Here is a 12,092-nt window from a genome sequence, read left to right as displayed (position 1 = left end):
CCATATCCAGACAAATGCTCCCACTCAGTCTCCATGCAAGCTGAGGTGAGCCTCGCCATTACAGTTCCCTGCACTGATGTCTGAAGGGAAAACCAGAGGTCAGCAGAAGGCACCGGAGCAATGCCATTGCAAGGCCCCTGGGCTACCTGCAGTGGCGTCCAAGGTAAGAAAGTAATAGCAAGGACACCACCCAAACCCAAGTATTTCTGGAAATTTTATTATCTAAAAATGCATTTGCAGTCTTAAGTCTAAAAGACCATTTAGAAATGATACACATTTGGGAAAGGTTTGACTTGAACAAGCGGTTCGTTTGACTCTCTCTGGAAAGACTGACTTAGGTACAACTCATAAGTTTCGGGTCACAACACAGTGGTGTCTGTATCAAATGCAAGAGTGACTATCCCTTAGCTTCCCATAGGAGAACCGACAAAACCTCGTAGCAAGTCTGGGAACTTCGGATGTGCTGCTGCAAAGCAGCAAACCATTAATTCAGCTACCAGGAGAACAGTGAAGTACCACATTACCTCTAGAAGAGCCTGCTGTTCACAGCAGCTGTCCCAAGTTTACTCTGCAGACATCTGATACTCCTGAAAGCATAGACGCTTCATCTAGCGCGGTCATTTTTTTATATTTTACAAGCAGTTAACAAGAACACAAATAACGAATCCTGTTTTAGTGTAGCCTATCTTGTTGGTTTTAGCAGTGGGAATAAGGAAAACACTGAAATGGTGCCAACACTAATGTTCTTGTCAGGAGTAAATGTTAGTGTAAAGCTCAGCCTCGAGGCATCCAAGCATATTTCAGAGGTTACCGAATCACACTGTAGTAACATCAGATACAGAAATGCCACTAAGCCTTCAAACTCTGCTTGGTTGATGCCACTGAAGCCTGTCAGTGACCTTCGATGCTTGCAGGATGTCACTGACTGTCCACACGGTGGACAGCACTGAGCCTGAATCCCCTTGTATCTAAAAGAAAGGCTCAGGGCTTCTAACTCTGAGGAGATTGTTATATTGCTGCTTTAAATGTGTTTTGTAAATTGTTTAAAGCACTGTCAGAACAACAGAGGCACCTTAATTATGCTACATTCAACTGTGCCCCCCTTCTCCCCATCCCTCTTGCCCTAAAGATCATGACCTACCATACCATTATTTTTGCTAAGTAAAACAAAACAAAACAAAACAATTCCCATAAAACACCCCAGAAAAATAACCAAAATAACCAAACACTGCTAGAAGACACCTTGTGAACTACCTACACCCCCTGCCGCTGGCATACATGCCTTGTGCAGGCCTTGCCTTGTCAAACTCTCAGCTTTACATCTGCCATTGCAGAATCTCTAACCAACTTTCAGGCCTAAAACCATAGCAATCTGTCACGGGGCTAAAGTCTTTCCCTTAAAACCAACAACAGTTACACATATGTTTTGCAGGCTTCTGTTCCTGACATTTGGTGCTCTGGACACGAGTGATGTGCCAAAGAGCTGAGGCTGCATAGATTTATAGCAATAAGGTGAAATGTTACAGCAAGCTGAAACTTTTTTCCCCCGTTTTGTCATTATTGGCAAGTCTTTGAGGCTGCAGTGTCCTTAGGAAACCCAAGCATATGCACCTCTAAATAAGAACAGGAAGAAAATAATTTCTTCATACGTGCCATCTGGAATAAATACCAGCAGCAAATAAGCAAGCAGCAAGGTCAGCAGCCTGTGTCCGTGGGCTGCCTCTGGCCGTTCACGGGAACGGGACGCAGGAACAGTGCCACCAAGTCTTGCACAGAGAAACAGCCACCTTTGACCTCACGGCAACGAAGCTTCACCCCAACCCTAAGAAAGGTCCTGGAGTGGAAACCTGAAAATTGAGTCAGACATCTTCTACTTCAGCCCAGCAAAGTCAGAGGTACGCCCTTCTTTCTTGCCTGAGAACTGCAGCAAGGTATCAAGTTTGACATTCCCTAGAGCACACTCATTTGGTATGAGTAACATCCTTTTAGCAAAGAATTGTACGGAAATCGACATTGCTCCTTATGGAACACTTTTCTGACGAGAAGATCTGAAGAAGGAGAAAGATGTCGCTGGCTCCAAGGTACCACCAGTTCTGGCCAAACGTGCATGCTGCGGTGCTCCTGCATGGGATCAGGGGCTAAAGGTGGATGCTATCAGGTAACAGTTAGCTCCTGGGCATTAGCAGAAGACTAAAAGTCACAGAAACAACCAATCCCATAAAAGAACAAGCCAACTTCACGAGTGCTTACTGAGTATGCTGATCTCATACAAAGCCATGCTTCATCAAACAAGCCCTTGCTCACATCTGTCGCGGAATTTGTCCCAGATAATGCTTAGCTCTCCATTTCAGCTGTTAACAGAAAGACTTGAATCCAGAAATACTCTTCCAGTATCTAAACTGAGGACAGAAGAGTAAGTTGTTGTTTTATTCTGTTCAAACCTGCTAAACAAACAAAGCCAATGTTCATGTCTGTAGCGCAAACGACGGCACCAGACAGTTCAAATCTAGTTGTAATGCCCATGTGCTGGCAGTAGTTACACCACAGAGCTCAGCAGAGCTAGGTTATCCATGCTGCTGTGGCAATACAAGTGCCTGAACACAAGCTCAGTACTGAAGGATTTAAAGACTGAACTGGTATCTTTACATGATACAGCTGTATGCAATGCAGACAAATCCCAATATTCCCAACGAAACTGATGATATAAAGTGAGAAAAACACCAAACAGCTGGCAAAACCCCCTCAGTGTGCTAACGGGGCCTCCATTCTTTTCATGGACACAAGAACCGTTCTGGTTGTGACAGCTGACAGGAACAATAAGACTTTTCAAAGCTAGGTTAGCATGTGACTCAGAAAACAGAAATTGTTGTGGCCAAGCAATCAGATAAAAGAACATTCAGAGAGCTTTGTCTAGCCAAAAAAAAAAAAAAAGGACCAGCTACTTCTCTGTGTGTCGTCATCTACTTACTCTTTTCATTGTATCTAAAAAAGAGGCATTAAAATACTCTGACACTTTCCCATACACCAGCGCAGATAGTTAACATTCTCTCACAAAGCGGTGCAACGTCCCTTACGTAAAACTTCTCCTTTTAATAGTCTCTGGGATAATTCAAAAGAAAGGGTACAAAGAACCTGGGCTAGACAGCCTTTCCGCTCAGTGGAGAGCAACCTTCTGCAGCATCAGCTCGGATACAGAAAGGTCAAATGCCATCTCACAAAGGACTTCAGGTTCTGCGAAACCACTGCTTCACCTGACATCAGGAAGGCTTAGAAGACACTTGCCCGAAGCAAGTGCTGGCCTCAAGGACTGCAAAAGGAAACATAAAAAAATAAAACAAACTGGCCTTTGGCACCAGTCACTAATTTAACTACCACACTGAACCAATAAAATGGTCTGGGGTTCCCCCAGAAGGGCTTTAATGCAGGCGTACAAGGAGTTGAAGGTGAGTCCTCAGACTGATAAAGAAAAGAAAGGTGGCACAGCTCTCCAGCACCGCATACTCATTGGGTCCCGTTAGGCCACACAGCAGCCACAAAGTCCTATTCTCCTTCTTTCTGTATGGACTGAATTCCTTCAGGAAAAACTTATACTGGAAAGCTCTGTTTCCAAGCAGATGAGAGTTCCTAAGTGATTCTCCACGCACCACCCCCCCACCACCCCCCCCGACTGCACTTAACCAAGTATCAGACACAAAAACCTGACTTCCACAGGATTCATTGCCAAAATCGTCTCAAGGAATAGTCTTTCTGTTCCTAAGCCTCAAAGCTTATGGAGTAGTTTGGGAGTAGTTATGGAGTAGTAGTCTCTCATACAAAGTCTGGTGGACAAGGAAATGGCTATTAATACAGAAATTCACCCCAATTCTCTGTCTTGGCCAGCCTGGGTTTTTTGTAAAGTCTTCCGTAACAAATTTGGGGACACTGGTATTGCAGACAGCCAGAACAATTGTATCTGCCTATTAAAAGAATTTACTTTTATGAATGAGAACCCTGTGCTTGGCACCACCTAAAAAGGATGATCCAGAGCAGAACTAGAAACTGATATTGAATAATCCAAGATTTTTAGTTACGTAAAATCTATATGAAACCTATAACAGAAAGAACCGTGTCTTTTCAGCCAGGTTTACTGACACTCAGCAATTTGGGAAGGTTAATCTGAATCCTTGTGGCTATAAAACCTGCCTCGGCAGGAGTGAATGCGCGAAGCAGAAGACGAGTTGTGCCTACAGGCCAGCTGTTCCCACTGCAGAACAACTGTGAAAACTTTAGTTACTTTAAGAACCTTTTCAATAGAGCATAAATACTAATAAATGTCTTTAAATAACCTTACCAGTTTAAAAAATGTTTTGAACTGACTTAAATAACACCTACAGCACAGATGCTGTGCTGTGATCAGGGCGTCACAATCCCGGCATGTGAAAAGGACTGCAGCTCGGACAGGTAGTTCCTGGCAAATCTGAAAACGACATGTGCATCAAGACCGCAATATTGTTCATCATCAGAAGGATGACATTAGGAAGTCGACGGCAGGAAGGCAGTCAGGCACTGCAAGCCAACATCTGTTAAGCAGACACACGATTCCTAGTTGGACAGGTAAGGCTCCTTCCATGTCAGATTTTCAACTACAAAGCCACTACTTGAGTTCAGGGCTTAAGCTACACCAGTGCAAGCTCACACAAAGCTCAGCATGGAGGCACCAGGAGACTGCGTAGTGTCACCTGGATCGCAAAGCCTAGCCCCTTGCAATTGCAAGCACTTCTGCAGTGGCTGTTCAGCACAGAGATACAGGGCACTTCTGCATACCGCACTCCCAGCCACACACTCCTCACTGCACGCTGTGATGGACTGAAGGTCAAAAGCCACACGTATGACATGTTGCAAGAAAGAACAGGAGATGCTCAGGGAATGATCAGTACCTGCCCTGCTCCAAATCAAGCAGAGCTGGGTCTGCACCTCCTTGTTCAGCAGCTACTGGGCTACCTGGCAAAGGACACCGTCCTGTGTTGTGCGTGCAGGTAAGGTAGCGAAAGCAGAGCCACCGAAGCAGGAACATGCATTTTGCAGACCTTCACAGGATTGCGGCCTGAGCTAGGCTATAACTGCTCTTTGCGACTCAGAGTCTCATTCATCTGTCTGGGCTTAGGGGCCAAACCAGAACTGCCAGGAACCTGTGGGTGCCGTTAGGACTGGGTAAGACCTCCGTGCTAGTTTTGCAGACTCTCATCACTGCCTGGCTGAGAGCTGGTTTGACAGCTGCACAAACCTGGTCCTGCCACATGGGTGTTCATGGACCACTGTGGAGATCAGGTACCCTAGAATCACCGTTCTTCTGCCTACATCAAACACTGGGCTGAACTTAGTAACAAGATGGCAGTCCTGTGAATGAAGTTCATCTTGTGGCATAACTACTGCTTAAATGTGAAAGCACAACAAATACTCCAGTCCATCAAGGAATTTTGATTGGAGTAGAAGCCCTCTGTGCTTCATTATACTTTCCCCAATGAAGGCAAAATGCGAAAATACAGCTGGAGAAGAGAGATTAAAAAACCCATTATAACAGTTTAATTATCTGTTATTACTGGATTAACATTAATTTCTGATCCAGGTGCTCCTCAAATAAATATCTCAGGTGGTTTAGAGCATTGTTTTATGTTGCAGTAAAAGACTTCTGTCCCATTAAATGAAAACATGGGCTTTTTTTAGAGCCAGATGTCCAAAATGAAGAAAGCTTAAGCAGGACTCCGTCTGCTTGTCCCTTCTGCTTGCCTACCCCAAACTTTTGAACTGCTAGCTGATTTCAACCAACCTGGAAGACAGGTAGGAGTCTCAAAGCAATCGGAAAGTTTTTACAAATTTCCCAGAAACAAGCAACCATTGGAAAGGGAGAGAGAACCTGTAAAGGAACCCTTAAGCTCCCTGAGCAAGAAAAAAATTGCAGCCTGTGCTCCCATGATACTAGATACCAAAGAACCTGCACAGTAACACACACTTAGGAAAGTCCCCAAATACAAAGGGACAGAAGAGCTCTGAATCAACCACAAATCACAAATTACACAAATCTAGCTTCTGAAATGCAGGCACTTGTTCCACTGCTTGCACAACTGGGACGGTCTGCGTGATCCAGACTTCTCTGCAGCCTCTCAGTTTGCAGACACCGTGCTGGATCTTAGTGCTATACCACAAGAGAGAGAAGAAATGTCCAACTTGTCTTTCATTATCAAAGAAAGAAATGTAGCATTTGCATCTGAAAAGAGCTATTCTACAGTGACTGCTGTGAAAGGAAAGAACCTGTCTTTAGGGACAGGCCACCAAGGAGGTTTGCAGACCTGCTCAGTGGAACATGTTGTTGCCAAGTTAAGATCTGGATTCAAGTTCCAGCTCAAGACACAGAGTTCCTATAAAGAACTAAGAGGATCACTGCATTGCTCTTCATCTCAGTTCCTGAATCTGCATAATGTGGACAACACATACCTCTTTTCCTTCTCCTTGTCTACCACACCCACATGGACAAATCTGTCCCCTTGCTGCACTATCAAAGAATGTAACAGAACAGACTTGTAGCTTTCACATGCTACTGAAATAAGCCTCAATAATATGTCACAGTATTTATCTGTCCAGGCTCCTGTCATAGTGGGCTCTGCCTGACCTTTCCCTTTGAGAAGCACTAGGTTATGCGTGGTCCTTCCCCTCATGCAAACAGACTCCAATGTTTAGCTGTGTCCCTGTCACACTGAGACCGAATGCTGTCGTGTCTCTGCAAAGCTATGTAGAAGCTACATAGGCTAGAGAGAGGCATATCCACATCTCTCTCTCATCCTCTCCTGCCTCTGCACAGGACAACTGAGAGCAGGCACATGGTACAGCTTGTAAAAGTCTTTAGGAAGCAAAGAGAAAAGACGTTGTCTCTGCTACCCAGCCCTCTCTGAGGAAGGTCCTCTGTTCTGATTAGCTAGTATGGAGAAGAACAATGTCTAGAAGGGCACTGTGCAAGACCCAGCACAAAGCAGGGTAGCACAACTGATCCCCAGCTGCTTCACGTAACACCTAATGGGTGACACCATATTCTGCCTCTCTACAGGATTTTTGCATGCTACAAAGGTCATCTTGTTTCTCCACCCCGCTCTTGTGGAGAGTGGAGCAGCAGCAGCTGTGGAAGCAACAGGTGGACTAGGAAGTTTATCTTCATGCAAAACACATAAGTAACATGCAAAACGCACCCTCTGTACTTGCAAGTGACATCATGACACTTGGTTCTACCCATCACCACTCACACTTCAGGGGTTGCAACAACCTTTCACACTGGACACGGCCAGTGCTGATCTGCAGGTTCTGGCTGACTCCATCCTATTTGCACCACGTCTCCCCAGGAGACGGAGCAGGCAAGTGCAAGCAGAAACTGCACACGAACACAGCCTGGGGCCAAGTGAGCAGAGACCAAGCACTGACCACACACGTGGCTCAACAAGGAGTTAGCCCTTCCCATTACAGAACGGTATAACTTCAGGAGGCAAAAGCTCTCTGTCCCCCTTTTCCAGTAAGATAGTTTGGCAGCAATCCTCTTCATTCTGGCCTACAGATGTGGTCAGGCTCTCCTCTTTCTTCCCTTTCTCTAAAGCAAATTCGCAGTGCAACTCCACTGAAATTGGAGATCAGGGTTGTATCTGCTTTCATACCTCTGTATGATCCCGCAGCCCACATAATTCCAAGCGTACCTGGCAGACCTACTTTTAGAATCTATTTTTTTTTTTCATAAATGGCTGTAGCTGGCCCTTGGTTGGGTTGCTAACAAAACCTAAGCCCCCACATGCTAGCAACATGATTAAAAAACCATGAGCTAGTGCGTCAAGCTTAGTTAAAACTCTGCTTAAACTAAGAACTTTTCTAAAGGTTTTCATTCTTCTCCAGTGTAAAATGCTCAGGGTAGACCATGACAAAAACTAGGCCAAAGTTTACTGGTATAAAGCAAGTCCACTTTCATTTACAAGACTCTTCATTTCAGGGTCAGAAGGGAACACTGCAAGCCACTGCTCTGAACTCCCAGGTATCACAAGCCACAACAACAGTCCCAAAGAATCCTGTATTTTGCAACATTCTCGAGGGAATTCTCCCATTTTGTTCTCTGCTTGAAGCTGACAGCTAAGCCAAAATCCAAACATCTTCCCTGGAACTATCTGATAATCCAGCAGCTGTGTCAGCTGCAGTACTCCAAACTGAGCTGAGCACACAACACAACTAAAGCAAAGAACAGCAAGGCAGAAGTGGAACCTGGAGCCAGAATTATTGCTAATTCAAGGTCAGACCTACAGCTAGTTTAGCCCAATGAGGCCAATGGCCTTGTACAGACTTCCGTCAGCTGAAGCAACAACTACCAGTCTGTCTTGAAATATTTCTTACTAAGTTCCTTTTCTATGTCTTAGTGCCATTGCCATGTTGATTTGATCAACTGAATCTACTCAGTCTATTCTAATACATAAATCACAGACATTATTGGTCCTCCTTTAAATACCAAGCAGTACAAACACGATTCCTCCTTCCCTCAATGTTGACTTGCATCTCAGTTACCTGAATCGGCACACCCAGCTCCCTAGCGGGGCAGTGGCTATGGGACAGTCTGTACTGCTGCTTGCCACGCGTGCCTCTTGCTAGGGCAGGGCCAGAAACGCACACACAGTCTCCACGTAGGATGGCCTAACCCTGGCCTAAGACTCTGTTTTTCACTGCCTCCTTTAAAGCACCAGCCCGGCTGACACCTCCCCAGTGCAGAAGAGGTGCAGCATGCTGAGCGGGCATGCACCCCGCAGACCGCGCCGAGTCAGGGGCACTTGTCTGCGCACTGATGCGCAGAGGCTGCAGAGACAGGTACTGCATCCCTGAGCACCGCAGGGCTTGGCGCGGGATTGCACAGGCATGGCGAGATGCTCAAGTCAAAGTCTCTCCTCGTATTCATCCTCTTCTCCCTCACTGACCTGCGGATCAAGCATACCTGAGGTCTGGGCTTAGTTCAGCTACTACAAGCGCTACAGTAACATGGGATTTTCAGAGGGTGTAAGAGTTGCTCAACTATGCTCCCACAGAACAGCAGAAAAAAATTAAGTCAACACTTAAATAATCTCAGCCACAGAACCTGAACTAACCCCTAGAACCACTTCTTTTGTGCAAGGCAAGGTGCGGCACATTCAAGCTTGTTGGAAATCCAAATAGTTCTCTCACACCACCTGATACCTAAACATGAACTGGTGTACCATCACCACCTTCAACAACTCAACTCTTAAGTGGGGGTACCGTGAGGTTAAATACACAGAGCACTGTGCAACAGGACAGCTTGCAGCCATGACACCCTGAATCCTAATGGTATCAGAGGAACCCTCATCAGACAGAGAACTCGTTAGTTCTCTCTTTACCTGTGTGCCTCCCTTGTTTGCTGCCAGCATACAAACCTTACGTTTGCAGGGTTTTATAGCGAACAAGACGTAGAAGACCACTGGCTGCTCAGACTTACATACACCCACTGACCCATGCTCCCATTGGGTCTAGGCTTCTTATTTTAAATTGTCTTAAAGTGAAAGACTGATTAAAATTTACCCAACCAAGGAGGAAGACACCTCCAAGCCAGGGAGTACGTCTATGCTGCCTCAAATAATACACAGAAACTTCAGCCCCTGGGAACTCTGAAGCAGCAGTGAGTGAATCAGTTGTGCATCACACAGCGACATTTGAAGCACCTGCAGATATGCTGGCTCAGGTACTGGATCCAGTTGAGCTGCATTAGCCTGGAGCTGTGCCAGCTCATGCAGCTCAACCACTTCCCGTTCCCAAACCAGCTCACTTACAGCAAGCTCAGGCATCTGTAAGCAGAGCCTTGTTTCCAGCCTCTCAGCAGACATGTGTCTGCACTCTCTGCTTTTGGCATCTATGGGAAAAGCGGCAAGCTGCCTGTTCCTACTGCAAGAAAAGGAGTTACCAGGCTCATCACAAGGTTTACTATCAGAAGCTCAGGCTTGCCTCTTTATTGCTTAGCGCAGTGATAAGAAATAAGAGATATTTTGCAACATTTGTTATTTGGATAACAGCAGCATTTGCAGGCTGCCTCAAGCCCAATGCCAAACATCATTCCCAGACTAAGTCATAATCCTTCTGCTGAAGGCCTTATAGACCAGCTGACAAGCCAGCTGAAGGAGACACCATCTAGAGAAAGACAACAGAAACAAAAAGGATGAAGCAGCGTGGCCAAAGTCAACAAGCTTAGCAGTTTAGGCAAAAACCACATCTCTGCTCTCCCACAGGCCTCCTTCCACTGCAACCTCTGCATTGTCAAGTACCACAGAATACATTCACTGCAAACACTGGCCTTTAAAAAAAAAAGAAAAAAAAAAGAGTAAAATCTTCTCAGCATCCTTTTACCAGAAACATAACGAGCACAATCCCCCTCTCTAGGAGAGGCAGAAACTCACGGGACTGGCCCTCCAGCTCCATGCCCACAGCCGGACCTGCTGTCTAAGAGGACCCACACTCCTGCAGGTGTGTTTCTGGGGCTGGCAGAGGGGCTGCTGTGCTATCCCCAAAGCTCCCAGCACCGAGCACTCACCCTGCTACATCACAGGATGAAGCCTCAAAGGCTGCTCCTACTTTCGTCTCTCACCGTCCAACCAGATGACACCTCACTAATGTGCGCCTGGTCAAGGTGCAGAGGACAGCATTTACCCAGTCAGCAACTGTTGAGTCATTATTTGTAATTGAATGGTAATCAGGAAAAGCAGACAAAATGCAGTATGACAGCCGAGGAAAACTTTGGGGGGGGTGAATAACATAACCTTGTGCTGGGAAGTCACCTATGCAATATTCCATGTTAATCATAGAATCATTAAGGTTGGAAAAGACCTCTAAGATCATCAAGTCCAACCATCAACCCAACACCACCATGCCTACTAAACTATGTCCCGAAGTGCCACATCTACACGTTTTTTGAACTCCTCCAGGGACTCCACCACTTCCCTGGGCAGCCTGTTCCAGTGCCTGATCACTCTTTCAGTAAAGACATTTTTCCTAATATCCAATCTAAACCTCCCCAACACAACTTTCGGCCATTGCCTCCCATCCTATCACTAGTTACTTGGCATAGGGGACCAACACCTGCCTCACTACAACCTCCTTTCAGGTAATTGTAGAGAGTGACAAGGTCCCCCCTCAGCCTCCTCCAGACTAAACAACCCCAGCTCCCTCACCCACTCCTCAGAAGACTTGTTCTCTAGACCCCTCACCAGCCTCACTGTCCTTCTCTGGACATGCTCCAGCAATTCAATGTCCTTCTTGCAGTCAGAGACCCAAAACTGAACACAGTACTCCAGGTGCGGCCCCACCAGTGCTGCGTACAGGGGCACAATCACCTCCCTACTCCTGCTGGCCACACTATTCCTGATGCAAGCCAGGATGCCGCTGGCCTTCTTGGCCACCTGGGCACGCTGCTAGCTCATATTCAGCTGGCTGTCCACCAACACCCCAAAGTCCTTTTCCGTCGGGCAGCTTTCCAGCCACTCCTCCCCAAGCCTCTAGCGTTGCATGGGGTTGTTGTGACCCAAGTGCAGGACCCGGCATTTGGCCTTCTTGAAACTCATACAACTGGCCTCGGACCATCAAGCCAGTCTGTCCAGATCCCTCTGCAGCGCCTTCCTACCCTCGAGCAGATCAACACTCCCACCCAGCTTGGTGTCATCTGCAAACTTACTGAGGGAGCACTCAATCCCCTCATCCAGATCGTTGATAAAGATGTTAAACAAGACCAGACTCAAAACTGAGCCCTGGGGAACGCCACTTGTGAACGGCCACCAGCTGGATTTAACTCCATTCACTAGACCCCTCTGGGCTCAGCCTTCCAGCCAGTTCTTTATCCAGTGAAGTGTCCACCCATCCACACCACGGGCAGCTAGTTTCTCCAGGAGGATGCTGTGGGGAACAGTGTCGAAGGCCTTACTAAAGTCCAGGCAGACAACATCCACAGCCTTTCCCTCATCCACTAGGCAGGTCACCTGCTCACAGAAGGAGATCAGCTTAGTCAAGCAGGACCTGCCTTTCGCGAACCCATGCTGGCCGGGCCT

The sequence above is a fragment of the Opisthocomus hoazin genome, chromosome 7 (genome assembly GCF_030867145.1).
Source record: "Opisthocomus hoazin isolate bOpiHoa1 chromosome 7, bOpiHoa1.hap1, whole genome shotgun sequence".
Classification (NCBI taxonomy): domain Eukaryota; kingdom Metazoa; phylum Chordata; class Aves; order Opisthocomiformes; family Opisthocomidae; genus Opisthocomus; species Opisthocomus hoazin.
The sequence above is the reverse complement of the archived record's forward strand: the minus strand, read 5'-3'. Positions refer to the sequence as shown.